At 42.7% G+C, this 14,108-nt stretch overlaps 1 protein-coding gene across 14 annotated transcripts in view; it reads right to left on the bottom strand.

The window, feature by feature from the left end:
• GRM1 (glutamate metabotropic receptor 1) overlaps positions 1-14,108 on the bottom strand; it is a 498,985-nt gene that overhangs the window by 108,316 nt on the left and 376,561 nt on the right. The gene's annotated exons all lie outside the window — the stretch shown is intronic.

A 14,108-nucleotide genomic window follows, 5' to 3' on the forward strand; every position in this document is an offset into this window, starting at 1 on the left:
CTGAAGTCCCAGAGGACCTGGATATGGATCCAAGTAGTCTGACTCCCAAACACAGTGCTCTTTACAACTAGACCACAAAGTCTATCAGTTGCTGTCCAAACCAGAAGGAAATAAAACTCAGCCACTCACCTTCACAATAAGAGCTCAACAAGGTTTCGTGGTTGCGATCAAGACCATTACATGAGTTGCATTATATGGGGTGAAAAGTTGAGTTAGCTCAGAAACATGACAACCACAAATTCTGCTCCTGGGTATTGTTCAAATTTGCATTGCTTAGAAGTGACCAGATGCTTTTCTTCCCCTCTAATGCTATTTAAAAATAACAGCATTAAAAGAAAACAATCTCACTCTGCAAAATAAAAATAATCCTCCTGCTCACTAAATGGAAGTTCACTGACATTGTATTCAGTGGGTTCAAATTTTTTAAATTTGGTCACCTTCTGCAACACTCACTTCTGCCATGAGTGATGCAGCTCCAATTTAATTCTGGTGTGCACATGAGCCAGGCCAAGTCTCATGTGAGTGGCTGTGATCCCGTCCCAAGAGAATGTCAAGGAAAAATTGCACTAGGTAGAGTTTAACAGGCAAAGAAGACTATAGTCAAGACTATTCCAACCGGCCAGAGACACTGAACTCAATTCTGTGAAACAAAAGGTGGGAGCGTTTTTTAAGCGTTGGGGTGAGCTAGTGAGACAGTGCTGGAGGACACTGTGGGGAGCTTGGTCAATGTGATTAAGCCATCTGTGTTTGGTAATTGTCACTTATCTAAGTTAGGCTCCCACCTTCCCACAGAGACTGGGAGATAGGGGTTTGCCACTGCTCTTGATAATCACATTTCAAAGAGATGGCTCCCAGGTCCCTGAGAAAGAAAATTCTCTGTTGTAAAACTGACAGGAGGCTGGGAGAATGCTTGCATCTCAAAGGAAGCAGAGAAAGAATTTACAATGGAATGTTTTTGAAAGCAAATACTCTAAGAGAAGTCAAGTGGCTCATACTCAGGGAGAAATTTGTCTAAAGTCTAGTCAAGCTGAGAACATTAAGATTGTCTTGGTCAAGGGGCAGAGTCATTCCTCTACTCACAGAGTGGTGCCCTGCAGTTTCTGGAACAAGACCATTCAGTCTCTGTGAAAGAAAGTGTTTTATCACTTGCTTCTCACAGAGTAGGGAGCTGGGCCCAATACACATGACTGATCATAGCTCCCCCGTTGATATCTGAGATCAGTTGGGATAAATGTGTCCTCCACTTAAATGAGCTAATTGGTGCATTTCCATTCTAGAATCTTCCCAGTGAACTACACAGGAGCTGCATTTTCAACAGACCTAGGGTTGTAGAAGATGTAGCTGACTTAGCATGATACAGAACTAAAGAGACTTTGAGGTATAGTGTAGTCTACATGCTACCAGTACATATATAGTACATATGCTATATGTAGTCTATATGCAGACCAGAGGAAGTCTATATGCTTCTTCTAAGTCCACAAGGATAGAGAGTTTACAGTCCTGCAGAGATCTTTCCTCTTCCCTTTCTTCCTTCCTTCTCCCCTTCCCTCCCTCCATCCCTTCCTGCCTTCCTACTTCGTTCGTTCCTTCCTTCTTCCTTCCTTCCTTCCTTCCTCCCTTCCTTCGGCATTTACCTAGCACCCACTATGTGCCAGATGCTCTGCTATGCTCAGGATTCAAGTGAGAATGAGACATACTATCTTTGTCCCTATGCTGTTACAGACTTGTAGGGAAAAACAGACACTAGACAAGAATTAGAAATGCTATGAAGGTTAAGAAGGAGAAGTGACCAGTACTATGGGGAGGAGAGCCTTGGGAGTTTGACTTAGTCTGGTGTGTGTGTATGTATGTGAGTGTGGACAGAGAGAGGGCTCATTAGGGATGGCTTTCCTAAGAAAGTGCAGTCTGAGCTGAGCCCCATAGGGTGAGTGGACATTAGTCAGGTGAACAGACAGGGAGGGATTGGTAAAGAAGGTTCCTAGTAGATTCTCTAACATAGGAAAGAGCATGGCTCATTCAAAGAATTTAGAGAGTCAGTACAGCTGGAACATAGAAAGAAGAGTGGCAGGACTGGGAGTGTGGGTATAGATCTCAGCCTGGGAACTGTTAGCCTCAGGACTACAGGGAGCGCTCAAAGTGTGGTAAGTCTATAACCTGATAAGGTCATTCTGCTCTGCTCCCTCGTGGTAAGTGACCTGAGTATTTTTGTGGCAAGTCCTTCTCCACTCACCATCACTGAATAGCATCGCGAGCCAAACTGACTGAAAAACAAAAAGACAGACACATTTAACTTTCTATATGCTCCACCTACTTAGAAAGCCTTGAACTAGTTCAACTATTTAGATTTATTCACATTTATATGATAACTACATCTACAGCAATTTGAAGACCTGAGCTATGGCTTATGTCATGCTGAAAAGAAAGATAAAAATAAAACCAGTTAAGCTTTCAAGAAATTCTGTGTATGAGTGTATATTTAAAATCAAAATGACTTATAACTTGAAGAGAAGAATGACTGTTTGACATAAACTTTAGGCTTGAAGTGTGTTTCTCCCCAAGGCTTAACATTATGTGAGACTTGTGTGTGTCTGTGTATAGTCTGAACAAAAGACCCACAATTTTTTAAAGTATATGAAATGAGCCTTCTATAATGTTTATTTGCATTTCTTTTTAAAAATCATCCTCAGTTTATAAAACAGGTATTGTGTCAATGCTAAAGCAGAGAAACTGTGACTTCCTCTCCTTTTGCCCACCAGCAGAGAGGAGCTCATCATAGGAGTAAACATTTGTCTATGAATATAGACAACTTAAACTCATGTGGTTTGGTGGGGGAGCCCTAAATCGCTTTTGCCATTGGTCAAAGCCCTTCTCCTTCACTGTAGATGACCCCATTTCAGAAATTAGAGTTGGTGTTAAATCCGAGAGATGATAAAATCAAGGAGAACCAGGAGGTAATACAGAAAATATTCAACCAGCATTACTTGGCGAATATCTTTGGAAGTGTTAATTGCTAAAGCATTGTAGAATATCTTAAATCTATCACAGGTAAGGTGTTAGCGAGTGCTAACAAATAAAAAGTCGCTAAAAAACATCCGCAGAGCAACTCCTGGTTTGTAAATATTTAAATCATTTCATCTGACTACCACTTGTTAAACGTATTTACAGAGAATTTTAAAGGGTTTTCTCTGTTTAGTTGTATTGGTTTTTTTTTTAATCAAGATATCGTTTGGGTGAATTCTCTGTGGAGCACACATGAAAACAGGGAGCAAGCAGCTCTCCTGATACCTAGTAGAGGTTTTTTATTTTGATGTTGTTGTTAATGGTGGTAGTGGTGGTGGTGATGGTGGTGTACACTGTGCTTGACCAGAGATGACCCACAGGCACCTGTTCGCCCTAAGTGACTGGAGTGACTCCTGCTGTGCTGGGTGCTGACCAGCCTCAGGCAGTGCTGAACTCTCAGTAAGACACATTCACAGCCTCTAGCAACTTCTGCTGCCCCATCTGTTTCCCAATTATGAGTTCTTTTTCCTATCAGGGGTCTGGAAATAAAACTGTGTAATGTGGATGAACAGGGTGAACATTTAACAGAAAGCTACATGTCTTTAAGAACTGCTCACAAATATGCTAGAATCCTTATTCGCTGTCCTCCCTCCACATTTCGGTACATACAGAAATTCTTTCACAAGGCTGTTCTCTTTCCACAAAAATCACTGTTCTACTCTCTGCAAAATTTCACAATCCAAAGTTGAATAATAATAAGATTTCTTCTCCTTATAAATTCTGATATTAACGACTGGAAAATATTATTTCTAATTCTACCAATTATAACTTGACAGGAGTTACATGAGTGTTATTTTCACATTATATCAAAGTAACTTAATAAGCAAATTGATGGTAAAAAGCAGAAACACAATAGTATTCATTTAAAAAACTGTTCAAAAACATTTTAGAAAAATCTATTTACATTCAATTAAAATAATTACAGTGTAGGGAGTAAAGCAACTTGATTTGTGTTATGAGTTTTAGTAATTGTGTGTACTTGATAATAAAACTATAATTCTTCAAAAATGCTCTAGAGATAATCATATAACCAGAGAAATAAGAGGATAATAAAAACAATATTTTCAAAAACATATGTGAACAAGCACAAAATTCTATAAATTACAATGCTAACCATCTTTACAAAGGTTGAAAAATTGTAGCATAATGTAATTTAAATCAGGTGATGTCAATTTGGGGAAATTTTATGGAGGTAATTGCAGCTTTTTCTTTTTTCCTTTTTGGTGAGGAAGATTGGCCCTGAGCTAACATCTGCACCCTTCTTCCTCTATTTTGTATGTGGGATGCCACCACAGCATGGCTTGATGAGTGGTGTGTAGGTCTGAGCCCAAGATCTGAACCCACAAATCCAGGTGGCTGAAGCAGAGCCTCCCAAGCTTAACCACTATGCCACTGGGCTGGCCTCAGGTTTTTCAGTAATAATTTAGACTGGCTTTATTCATTCAACATGTACTCACTAAGAATCTCGTATAAGTTGGGCATTTTACTTACTGCTGTGGATGCCTTGATAAAAAGGACAGGCAAGGCCCCTGCCCTCAAGGCATTTAATTAAAGGGGTGGAGAAGACTGGCCACAGAGAGTTGCAGTGACTGAATTGAAAGGAAGACCAAGTACAGAAGCCCAGAGAAGGGGTAGGGGTCATGTCACAGGAGATTTTGCCCAGGGGGAAGTAGCATCTAAGATGGGACTTAAGAGATGAGTTAAAATTACACGGGTAAAGAGGAAGATGGAGGTGGGACCAGTAAAAACAGGACAAAGCTTTCAAACCACAGCAAAATATTTAGTTTATTTAGAGTGTGTAAGGTAAGGAATGATAAGATAAGTCGGGATAGAGCTAAAAGAACCTCAACGTCTTTGCTAAGAGTTTGGATGTTACTTTTCTGGTGGTGAGAAACTACTTGGATTTTAAGCAGGGATGTGACATGATTAGATTTGTTTTAGAAAGGTCATGCTAGAAAGCATCTAGAGTGTAAGAAACTTGTGAAGTTTCTTTGGTTCTAGAATTCTCAGGTAAAAACTGTGGAAACGCACACATAGACTTGCGTGTGCGCACACACGTGTGTGCACATATGTACACACGCAGGCTAATTACATTGCAATATGAAGGCACAGTGGAGGTATTGATGAACCAGAAATTGGGGTCGTGGTCGCAATTAGTTTACATTTAATTTTAAAATTAGTTGCTGCCAATCCACCACGAATATAGAAGTGACACAAAATGTAGGTCTGTTTATGTGATCATCTAGTTCAGGTACTTAGCGGTCATTCAGCCCACTGAAAAGCAGAAGAGAGGATGAGGGGATACCTTCATCTTTTATTGTGCTAGAATTGGAATTCAAACCGAAGCCTTGCTTCCAGCCTTGTGGTCTTTCAGTAGAAAACTGACCGAGGTAGAAGAGGGAATGGGAAGGTGTCAAAAGGCAAAAGAGGAAGAATAAAGGAAATTCTCAAGGAGCTGAAACTTCGTGTAAAGGAGATCAAGGTCAGATAGGTTATTCTTTATTTTCCCATCTGCTCCTTACCCCATCCCTCAACCCACCTCTGTCATCCTGAGTCTAGAATCATCTGCCACCTGGAGACTTCTGACTATCCTCCTCTTCTAGCAGAAATGTAGGGCAAAGGCGTCTACTGATCAACACTGCACACAGCTATGCCGACGTGGAAGCCATTTCCTAAACCTTCTACAGACCATTTCCCATGTATCCATGAAAATTTCAAGGCGGTGTGAAAGAAGGGTGGACTAATGAGGAGAATTCCTTGTGGACAAGTAGGTATTTTTGTTCTTCCAAATTCTACTACCAAGGTAGCGCTCCACTTTGTCTCTCACTCATCTCATCCTGAGAGACAAGATGAAATAGGAATTGATTACTTTTAACTTTCTAAGCATCTATTTCTCTACCTATAAAATGGGGATGGAAATGGTATCAATCTCTTAGAGTTGGGTGAGCTTACATTAGATAAACCATATAAAGCATTTAGCATAATATTCAGCACATGAGGAAGTCTTATTAGACGTTAACAGTTCTTGATCAACAATCTCCTCATGATTCAACCAACATACTGAGCTATGTCTGCATATGGGGAAGACTTCTCTACAAAAGTGCTGCTCTCGGTGTGGTCCGAGGACCAGTGAAGGTTAGTGAACTATTTGTTACCAGTCAATGAGGAGGAAAGTACAGAGATTGAGGATAAGCATTTAGAAAAATCAATAGCAGTTAGACATTGTTGCAAGATCTAAAAACATGACTGATAGACTCATACCATTGAATAGGGCACAAACACTTTTTTTCCAAATTCATATAGTGAATTGCCTATGGCTGGAGCTGTATATTTGTCATATGCAGCAGAACCGTGTTACAATGTGTTACATTTTCAAGTTACTTTGCCAACTGCAACCAAGACTATATAAATATCTGAGAGTATATAAGCACTTATTTTTATAAAGTTATTTTTATCATCACTTTGTTTTAATCAAGCCCATTATAATTTATCATATAAGATTCCTTTCTCAATTAGGGAAATAAAATTTTCATTATTTACTTTGACTCCAACTATATATGGCCACATAAGCTTCACCAGACTTTTTCTTTTTTATAAGAAAATACACAATATGCTGAATGAGGCAATAGTGATATTCGAACGTGGACATTCCATAAAAATGAGGGCAAAAAGCGTTCCAAAGAAATTTACCTGAAAATATGTCAGCTCATATATTGGATTTGATTTTTATCCTTAATTGATGGTGAAGTGCTAACACCATAGTGTATTATTTGTGGAGCCATTAGATTTTGAATTCATGAAATCATCAAGATTTACAATCATTTATACACAAAACATAAGGGATTAAATTTAAAATCAAAATAATTCTTTGAAAGAAAAAGTATTGAATTAAAAGCTGATAGAAGCATGTGTTCAATATTCTACACATAAAAATTAGTGTTTCATGGGTTTACATGAAGTGGCACTTTGGGTTGCTAGGACTAAAATACACATACACTTGCCAAGACATTAGTGAATGACTGCATCAAAGATGTTTGCTTAGAAATGTTCAGGGACTCTGGTAAAGAAAGTAGCTCAAATACTACTTCCTGATGTCCTTATAGCTCAATGATTTCCAAAACTGCCGAATGATACAGAAAACCAACTCATTGAATAAAGAAAGCTAGCACAGCGGTTTTCCATTGCAACTTGATGAATGTGCAGATAACACTTATGTGGAGTTCTTTCAGTATATGTACAATTTGAAAATGCTGATTTGAAGGAAGAAATCTCTGCTCTCATTTAAATTCTCTTTTAGCTTCATTCCTGAGAAACACAACTAGCTCTAAATGTTATAAAATTGTGAATAATTGTTTTGTCGACAAACGTAATTGGCAGTGTAAGTTTTGTATGGGGCTGTGTTCTGATGCTGCAAGTGCCAACATCAGGAAAACGTTCTGGAGTCATTAAGTAGGGTAAGTAGCTTGTGAGAGAATGTCAATCAATGCAATGCTTCTTTCATTGGGGAAAATTTGGTTTTTAAAAAATGTCAGCTGAAATAAACAATCCTTAGTGACGTAGCACAAATTTTCAGTTTTGTAAGAACCAGTGTACTGGAAGTGGCTTTCATTGGCCCATCAGAACTGATTGCTACCATTTTTCAGAACACTGTGTTCAGTGACTTCACATTGGCAGATTGAAATTATCTATGATAGGGATATACAATTCAAGGAAACCAGTAAATGCCACAAATTAGGGTTTCTTTTTTATTGTTTTTCCCCCCACACAGCCAGTTGTGATAATATAGAACATGATGTAAACAGTTATCATCAGTATTGAGGGGAGAAGTTATGTCAAGAGTGTTTGAACTACACAACAAACTCTTAATGTTTCTTCAGGATGAGAAATAAGTTTGTTCCCAATATTTAAACACATCACGAGGAAAGCCTGACTTGCTCTTTTGACTGATATCTTTGATGTATTTAATGATCTTTATATTTCCATGAAAAAAAAATAATTCAGTATTTTAGGAGCTGAGACCAAAGGGAAAAATTAAAAGCTAGAAACTTTGAAGAACAAGTTTTTTTTATAGATTGCTATGTCACAATTTTAATTTAAAAATAATTGTCAGTGAGTAGAAAAAGATCTTGATGTTCTCATCTGCAAAGTGTTGTCAGCAAACACTCGATGAACTTGATTGCCTTAGTCTCCTTGGGCTGCCATAATGAAATACTATAGACCGGTGGCTTAAACAGCAGAAATTGATTTTCTCACAGCTCTGGAGAAGAGCAGTCCAAGCTCAAGGCTCCAACTATTCAGTTTCTGATGAGAGTTCTCCTCCTGCCTTGCAGACTATGTCCTCACATGGCCTTTCCTATATGTATATACACACACACAGGATGAGAAGGAGAGAGAACAGCTCTCTGGTGTTTTTTTCTCATAAGGACACTAATCCTATTGGATCAGGGACCCACCCTTGTGACCTCATTTAACCTTCATTACCTCCCTAAGGGCCCTATCTCTTAATACAGCCACATTGGGAATTAGGGCTTCAACATATGAATTCAGTCCATAGCAGATGGAATGTTTTTAAATGTATTATTCATTTAAAAATCCTCATTTAAGAAATTAATGGATCAGAGTTCATTTATTTCATCAAAAGATAATTTAAATTGAGCTAAAATATTATGGGATAAATTATTGGAACTGGCTACTGATGAAAGATTGAAGATGACTTTGAAAATACAGCATCATTTGCTTTACTTGGGACCAAAAATTTAAAATAAATATCCCGAACTTGCTGAAATTGCTGTAAAATCTCTTCTTCCATTTCCATCAACAGACCTCTGTGAGGCTAATTATTCTACTACGGGCTGTGTGAACTTGGGCAAGTTACTGTACCATTCTGTGTGTCAGTTTCCTGATCTGTAAAACGGGGATGATTATCATACACACTCCATAGGTGAGTGTAAAGGTGAGAGGATATTTCATATCCGTAAAGTACTTAGAGCAGTGTCTGGCCTTTAGTAGGCGTTAGTAGTGGTTGATTAAAGAAATGGCTAAATGCATACCTAAGTATTCAAGGCTTGGAGGCTGTCCCTGGTGAAACGTGTGAACTTGAATGGATTACACCCAACTTTGTTTTGTTTCCTTTCCGGCTTGCAGTTGCTACTGACCGCATCTGCAGCACTGTGGAATTAGAAATAATCTCCCTCGACTTGGCTGCTCTTGGTAAAACAATCTAATGCTGTCCAAATTATCCCAGGGAAATAAAAGCCTTTTCAGTAGCATAGTAGGGTTAGGCTTATTTAATATGTATTGTTTATATTGGTTTGTTTAGTGTTTGTTGGTAACTTTGTGTTTTTTCTTTTTTTTTTTTTTTGGCAAAGCTGCTCGGTTAAAAAAAGCAGATTAGCTATGAAATGGTTCAGACCCAGAGAAAAGTAGAGAGTCGTGTAAGCAGAGCACGCCTTTCCTTGACTCTCTGTCGAGAGCTTTTGTGATTCCAGCTGCTCTCTGCCTCAGACACGGTGCCCTCTGCGTGTGCAGTCATCTAAACAGTGCAGGGTCTGGGACCGTGGAGAATCCAAGGCAGTATAGTCATGCTTTGCTTAACAGTGGGGATGAGTTCTGAGGAGTGTGTCATGGTCAGGCAATCTCGAGACTGTGCAAACACCACGGAGTTCCTAAACCTGGATGGCAGAGCCTCCTACACACCTAGGCCATATGGGACTAATCTGATGGGACCCCCGTTGTTGACTGAAACGTCCCGATGTAGGGCATGACTGTACTTCCCAACTCCAAGGGCACGGAAGTGTAGCCTGTGGGGCTTTGGAAAAGAACAGAGACGCTCAAGGCCTACTCTGGACCCACTGACTCAGAATCTACTGGGATAGTTCCCGGCTTTAAAGACCAGACGTAGTCCTCCTCTGCAGACATCTCATCAACGGTTTTTCACGCTGGGTTTTCCCTCATCTGAGAAAACAGGCCAAGAGATTGTGAGGATCCATAATTAGTGTTTTAATACATTTGGCAGGACTCAGTGTTTTTCACGTTCTGTGATACTGGGATCTGCATCTGCACTGTAATGTGTTAAACCTTGAAATCTTGTCCAAAAGTCATGTCATTACCTAGAGAATCCTTCTGTGAATTCCAGGCAGATTGCCATCTTTCTGCTTCCGCCTCCTCACCTTGACAATGGGGAGAATAACGGTAACCTACCTTTTGGATGTGAGGATTAAATGAGACAGTTGGTGCAAAGCAGTCGGCACAGGATCTGGCACAAAGTGAAGCCTTCAATAAATTATGATTGACAGTAGTTTTGATTTCCCTCCAGTCGGAATATAGTTTAGTTGAAGTTAGTGGCTGTGTCACAGCTGTGTCTCAGGCTGGTGTCTGCCGCCCTGAGCTAAGCCATAAAAATCCCTGGAATAACTTTTCAAAAGCCTGTTAGCCTCTTGAGGCTCCTACACTTCTTTATTTTATTTTATTTTATTTTATTTTATTTTATTTTATTGCAGTAACAGTGGATCCTAAGATGATATAGCTTTCAGATGTACGTTGTAATATATTTTGAATTCTGTGTAGATTACATCGTGTTCACCACCCGAAAACTAATGATAGTCCGTCACCTCACATGTGAGCCTCATCACCCCTTTGGCTCTCTCCCCTCCCCCCTCCCCCTATGGTAACCACCAATCCAATCTCCTTTGCTCTGTGTGCGTTTGTCGTTGTTTTTATCTTCTCCTTATGAGTGAGATCACACGGTGTTTGACTTTGTCCCTCTGATTTATTTCACTTCACATAATACCCTCAAGGTCCATCGACGTTGTCACAAATGGTCGGATCTCATCATTTCTTAGGGCCGAGTGGCATTCCATTGTGTATACATACCACATCTTCTTTATCCATTCTTCCCTTGATGGGCACCTAGGTTGCTTCCAAGTTTTGGCTGTTGTGAATAATGCTGCAGTGAACCTAGGGGTGCATGTGTCTTTCTGCATTGGTGTTTTCAAGTTCTTTGGATGAATAGCCAGCAGTGGGCTAGCTGGATCCTACATATGGTAGATGTATTCTTAGTTTTCTGAGGATACTCCATCCTGCTTTCCATAGTGGCTGCACCAGTCTGCCCTCCCACCAGCAGTGCAGGAGAGTTCCCTTCTCTGCACATCCTCTCCGACACTTGTCTCTTGTCTTGTTAATTAGAGCCATTCTGACCAGAGTAAGGTGACATCTCCTTGTAGTTGTGATTTGCATTTCTCTGATCGCTAATGATGTTGAGTCCCTTTCCATATGCCTGTTGGCCATCCGTATACCTTCTTTGGAGAAATCACTGCTCAGATCTTTTGCCCGCCTTTTCAATTGGGTTGTTGATTTTTTTTGCTGTTGAGATGTATGAGTTCTTTCTGTGTTTTGGATATTAACCCCTTATCCGATATACGGTTTGCAAGAATCTTCTCCCAGTTGTTAGGTTGTGTTTTGGTTTTGTGGATGGTTTCCTTTGCGGTGCAGAGGATGTTTTTTGACTTTGATGTAGTCCCGTTTGTTCATTTTGTATTTTGTTTCCCTTGCCCAGTCAGACGTGGTACTTGAAAATAGGCTGCTAAGACTGATGTCAAAGAGCACACTGCCTATGTTTTCTTGTAGACGTTGCATGGTTTCGGGTGTGACATTCAAGTGAAAGCCGAGGGAGGAGGCTGCAGTTCCCCGAGAGCGAGCGTAGCGGGGACCCTGCGTCCCTGTCAGCGCACCTTCCCGCTCCGCGAAGGTCCGAAGCGTGTGGGCGGGGCCGCAGGAGTTCTCCCAGGAGGGTGTCCCCGTCGCTGTCCGCAGTCCACCGCCGGAGGGGGGGGCGGGGCAACGGCCGGGCAGCGTCTGGGCGGCGGCGCGCGCGCGCGCGCGAGGAGAGGAGAGGAGCGCGCGGCTGCTGGGCCGCCGTCCTGGGAGGCGTGGGAGGCGTCGGCGAGCCGCGCCTGCCTGCCCAGAGCCGAGCCCGGCGGAGTCCGGCCGCGCTGTGCTGCTCTCTCCCGGGCCGGGCTCGTCCGTTCCCCCGGCGTCCGTGGACGCCGCTCCGCGTCCCCGCTGGGCACAGCAGCCCGGGCCCTCCACAGCCACGGCCGCTAGCCTGAGGAGGCCGTCCTTCAGCTCCCGCTCTTCCTGCTCGCCGGACACGGACGACCAGGGCGCCTGCGAAGAGGATTCCATCTGAGAGAGGTACCTGGGGGGCGTGGGCCTGGGGGCTGGTGGGAGGCGAGCGTGTCCCTGAGGAATAGGCTTGTGCGCCGAGAGGTGCCCGTCAGGTCGCGGGACAGCTGTGCGGCGCGGGGAGCGAGGGGGTCTCTTCGTGCGCTTGAGGCGTTCGTGGAACGGGCGGTGTGTGCCGGGCACGGGGCCAGCCTGGGCATGCGGTGCCCGGGAGTCGGGCGCTGAAGCGCCACCCGTGGTCTCGGCTTCTTGGAAGGACAGACGCGAAGTCGATAAGGACACTGGTCTCGAGGCGTTCTGAGGAGTGCGGGTCTCCCTCTTTTCGAGGCTACGTTCCGTTGGGGTTTTCACGAAGCCTGTTGTGGGCCTGAAGCTCAGGCCGGTTCAGGGGAAGTGGCCTGTCGAGGGCCACGTAATATTTGTGTGCAGAGCCAGTGCTTTCCAAAGCCCTTGACTGTGCAGAAGTCTACCTGTTAGGGGTGCAGTGGGGGCTGTCCGGGGAGCGTTGTGAGCACAGGTATGTGCCCCACACTTGAAAGTCATGGCAAGAGAAAGCGTGAGGCTGGAGGGTGCTCCGTTCGTTCCCTCCTTCCACAGAAAGTCTGGAGAGTTGACTTTGGGACAAGTCCTTCCTTTCCTCTGGTCGGTGCGTGTTCAGTGGCCTGGACACTTGGTGAGCAAGACTGACAGGCTGTTTGACGTACTGGCCCTCACAGCCTGGTTGGAAAGGACAGACAGGCAGCAACCAATTACCTAGGAGATACGTAAAAGCAATTTTGTGTTGAGTGTTGAGAAAGACGGCATTTCCTGTTAGACTTTGTGACTTAGGCAGTGATGTTGAAGCTGAGAGCAGATGCCTAAAAGAAAAGGAGGACTTGTGCGGGAGAGTGTTGGGACAGGGCAAGGGAGGAGTAGGGCCTGTCAGAGGAGCTGAAAGAATGCCCTGGAGACTGGGGCCGCCGCGTAGGGACTGTAGGGTGGGGAAAACAAAACTTTTCGATTGAGGCTGGCGCTTTCTCTAGGTTTTTGGAGACTAAGCGTGGTGATTCAGAACGTGGCCTCTGGAGCCAGACTCTGTCACATGGGTCCTGGCTCTGCCACCTACGGGCTGTGTGAACTTGGGCAAGTTACTGTACCATTCTGTGTGTCAGTTTCCTGATCTGTAAAACGGGGATGATTATCATACACACTCCATAGGTGAGTGTAAAGGTGAGAGGATATTTCATATCCGTAAAGTACTTAGAGCAGTGTCTGGCCTTTAGTAGGCGTTAGTAGTGGTTGATTAAAGAAATGGCTAAATGCATACCTAAGTATTCAAGGCTTGGAGGCTGTCCCTGGTGAAACGTGTGAACTTGAATGGATTACACCCAACTTTGTTTTGTTTCCTTTCCGGCTTGCAGTTGCTACTGACCGCATCTGCAGCACTGTGGAATTAGAAATAATCTCCCTCGACTTGGCTGCTCTTGGTAAAACAATCTAATGCTGTCCAAATTATCCCAGGGAAATAAAAGCCTTTTCAGTAGCATAGTAGGGTTAGGCTTATTTAATATGTATTGTTTATATTGGTTTGTTTAGTGTTTGTTGGTAACTTTGTGTTTTTTCTTTTTTTTTTTTTTTGGCAAAGCTGCTCGGTTAAAAAAAGCAGATTAGCTATGAAATGGTTCAGACCCAGAGAAAAGTAGAGAGTCGTGTAAGCAGAGCACGCCTTTCCTTGACTCTCTGTCGAGAGCTTTTGTGATTCCAGCTGCTCTCTGCCTCAGACACGGTGCCCTCTGCGTGTGCAGTCATCTAAACAGTGCAGGGTCTGGGACCGTGGAGAATCCAAGGCAGTATAGTCATGCTTTGCTTAACAGTGGGGATAAGTT

This window comes from Equus przewalskii, chromosome 32 (genome assembly GCF_037783145.1).
Source record: "Equus przewalskii isolate Varuska chromosome 32, EquPr2, whole genome shotgun sequence".
In the NCBI taxonomy this organism is placed as follows: Eukaryota; Metazoa; Chordata; class Mammalia; order Perissodactyla; family Equidae; genus Equus; species Equus przewalskii.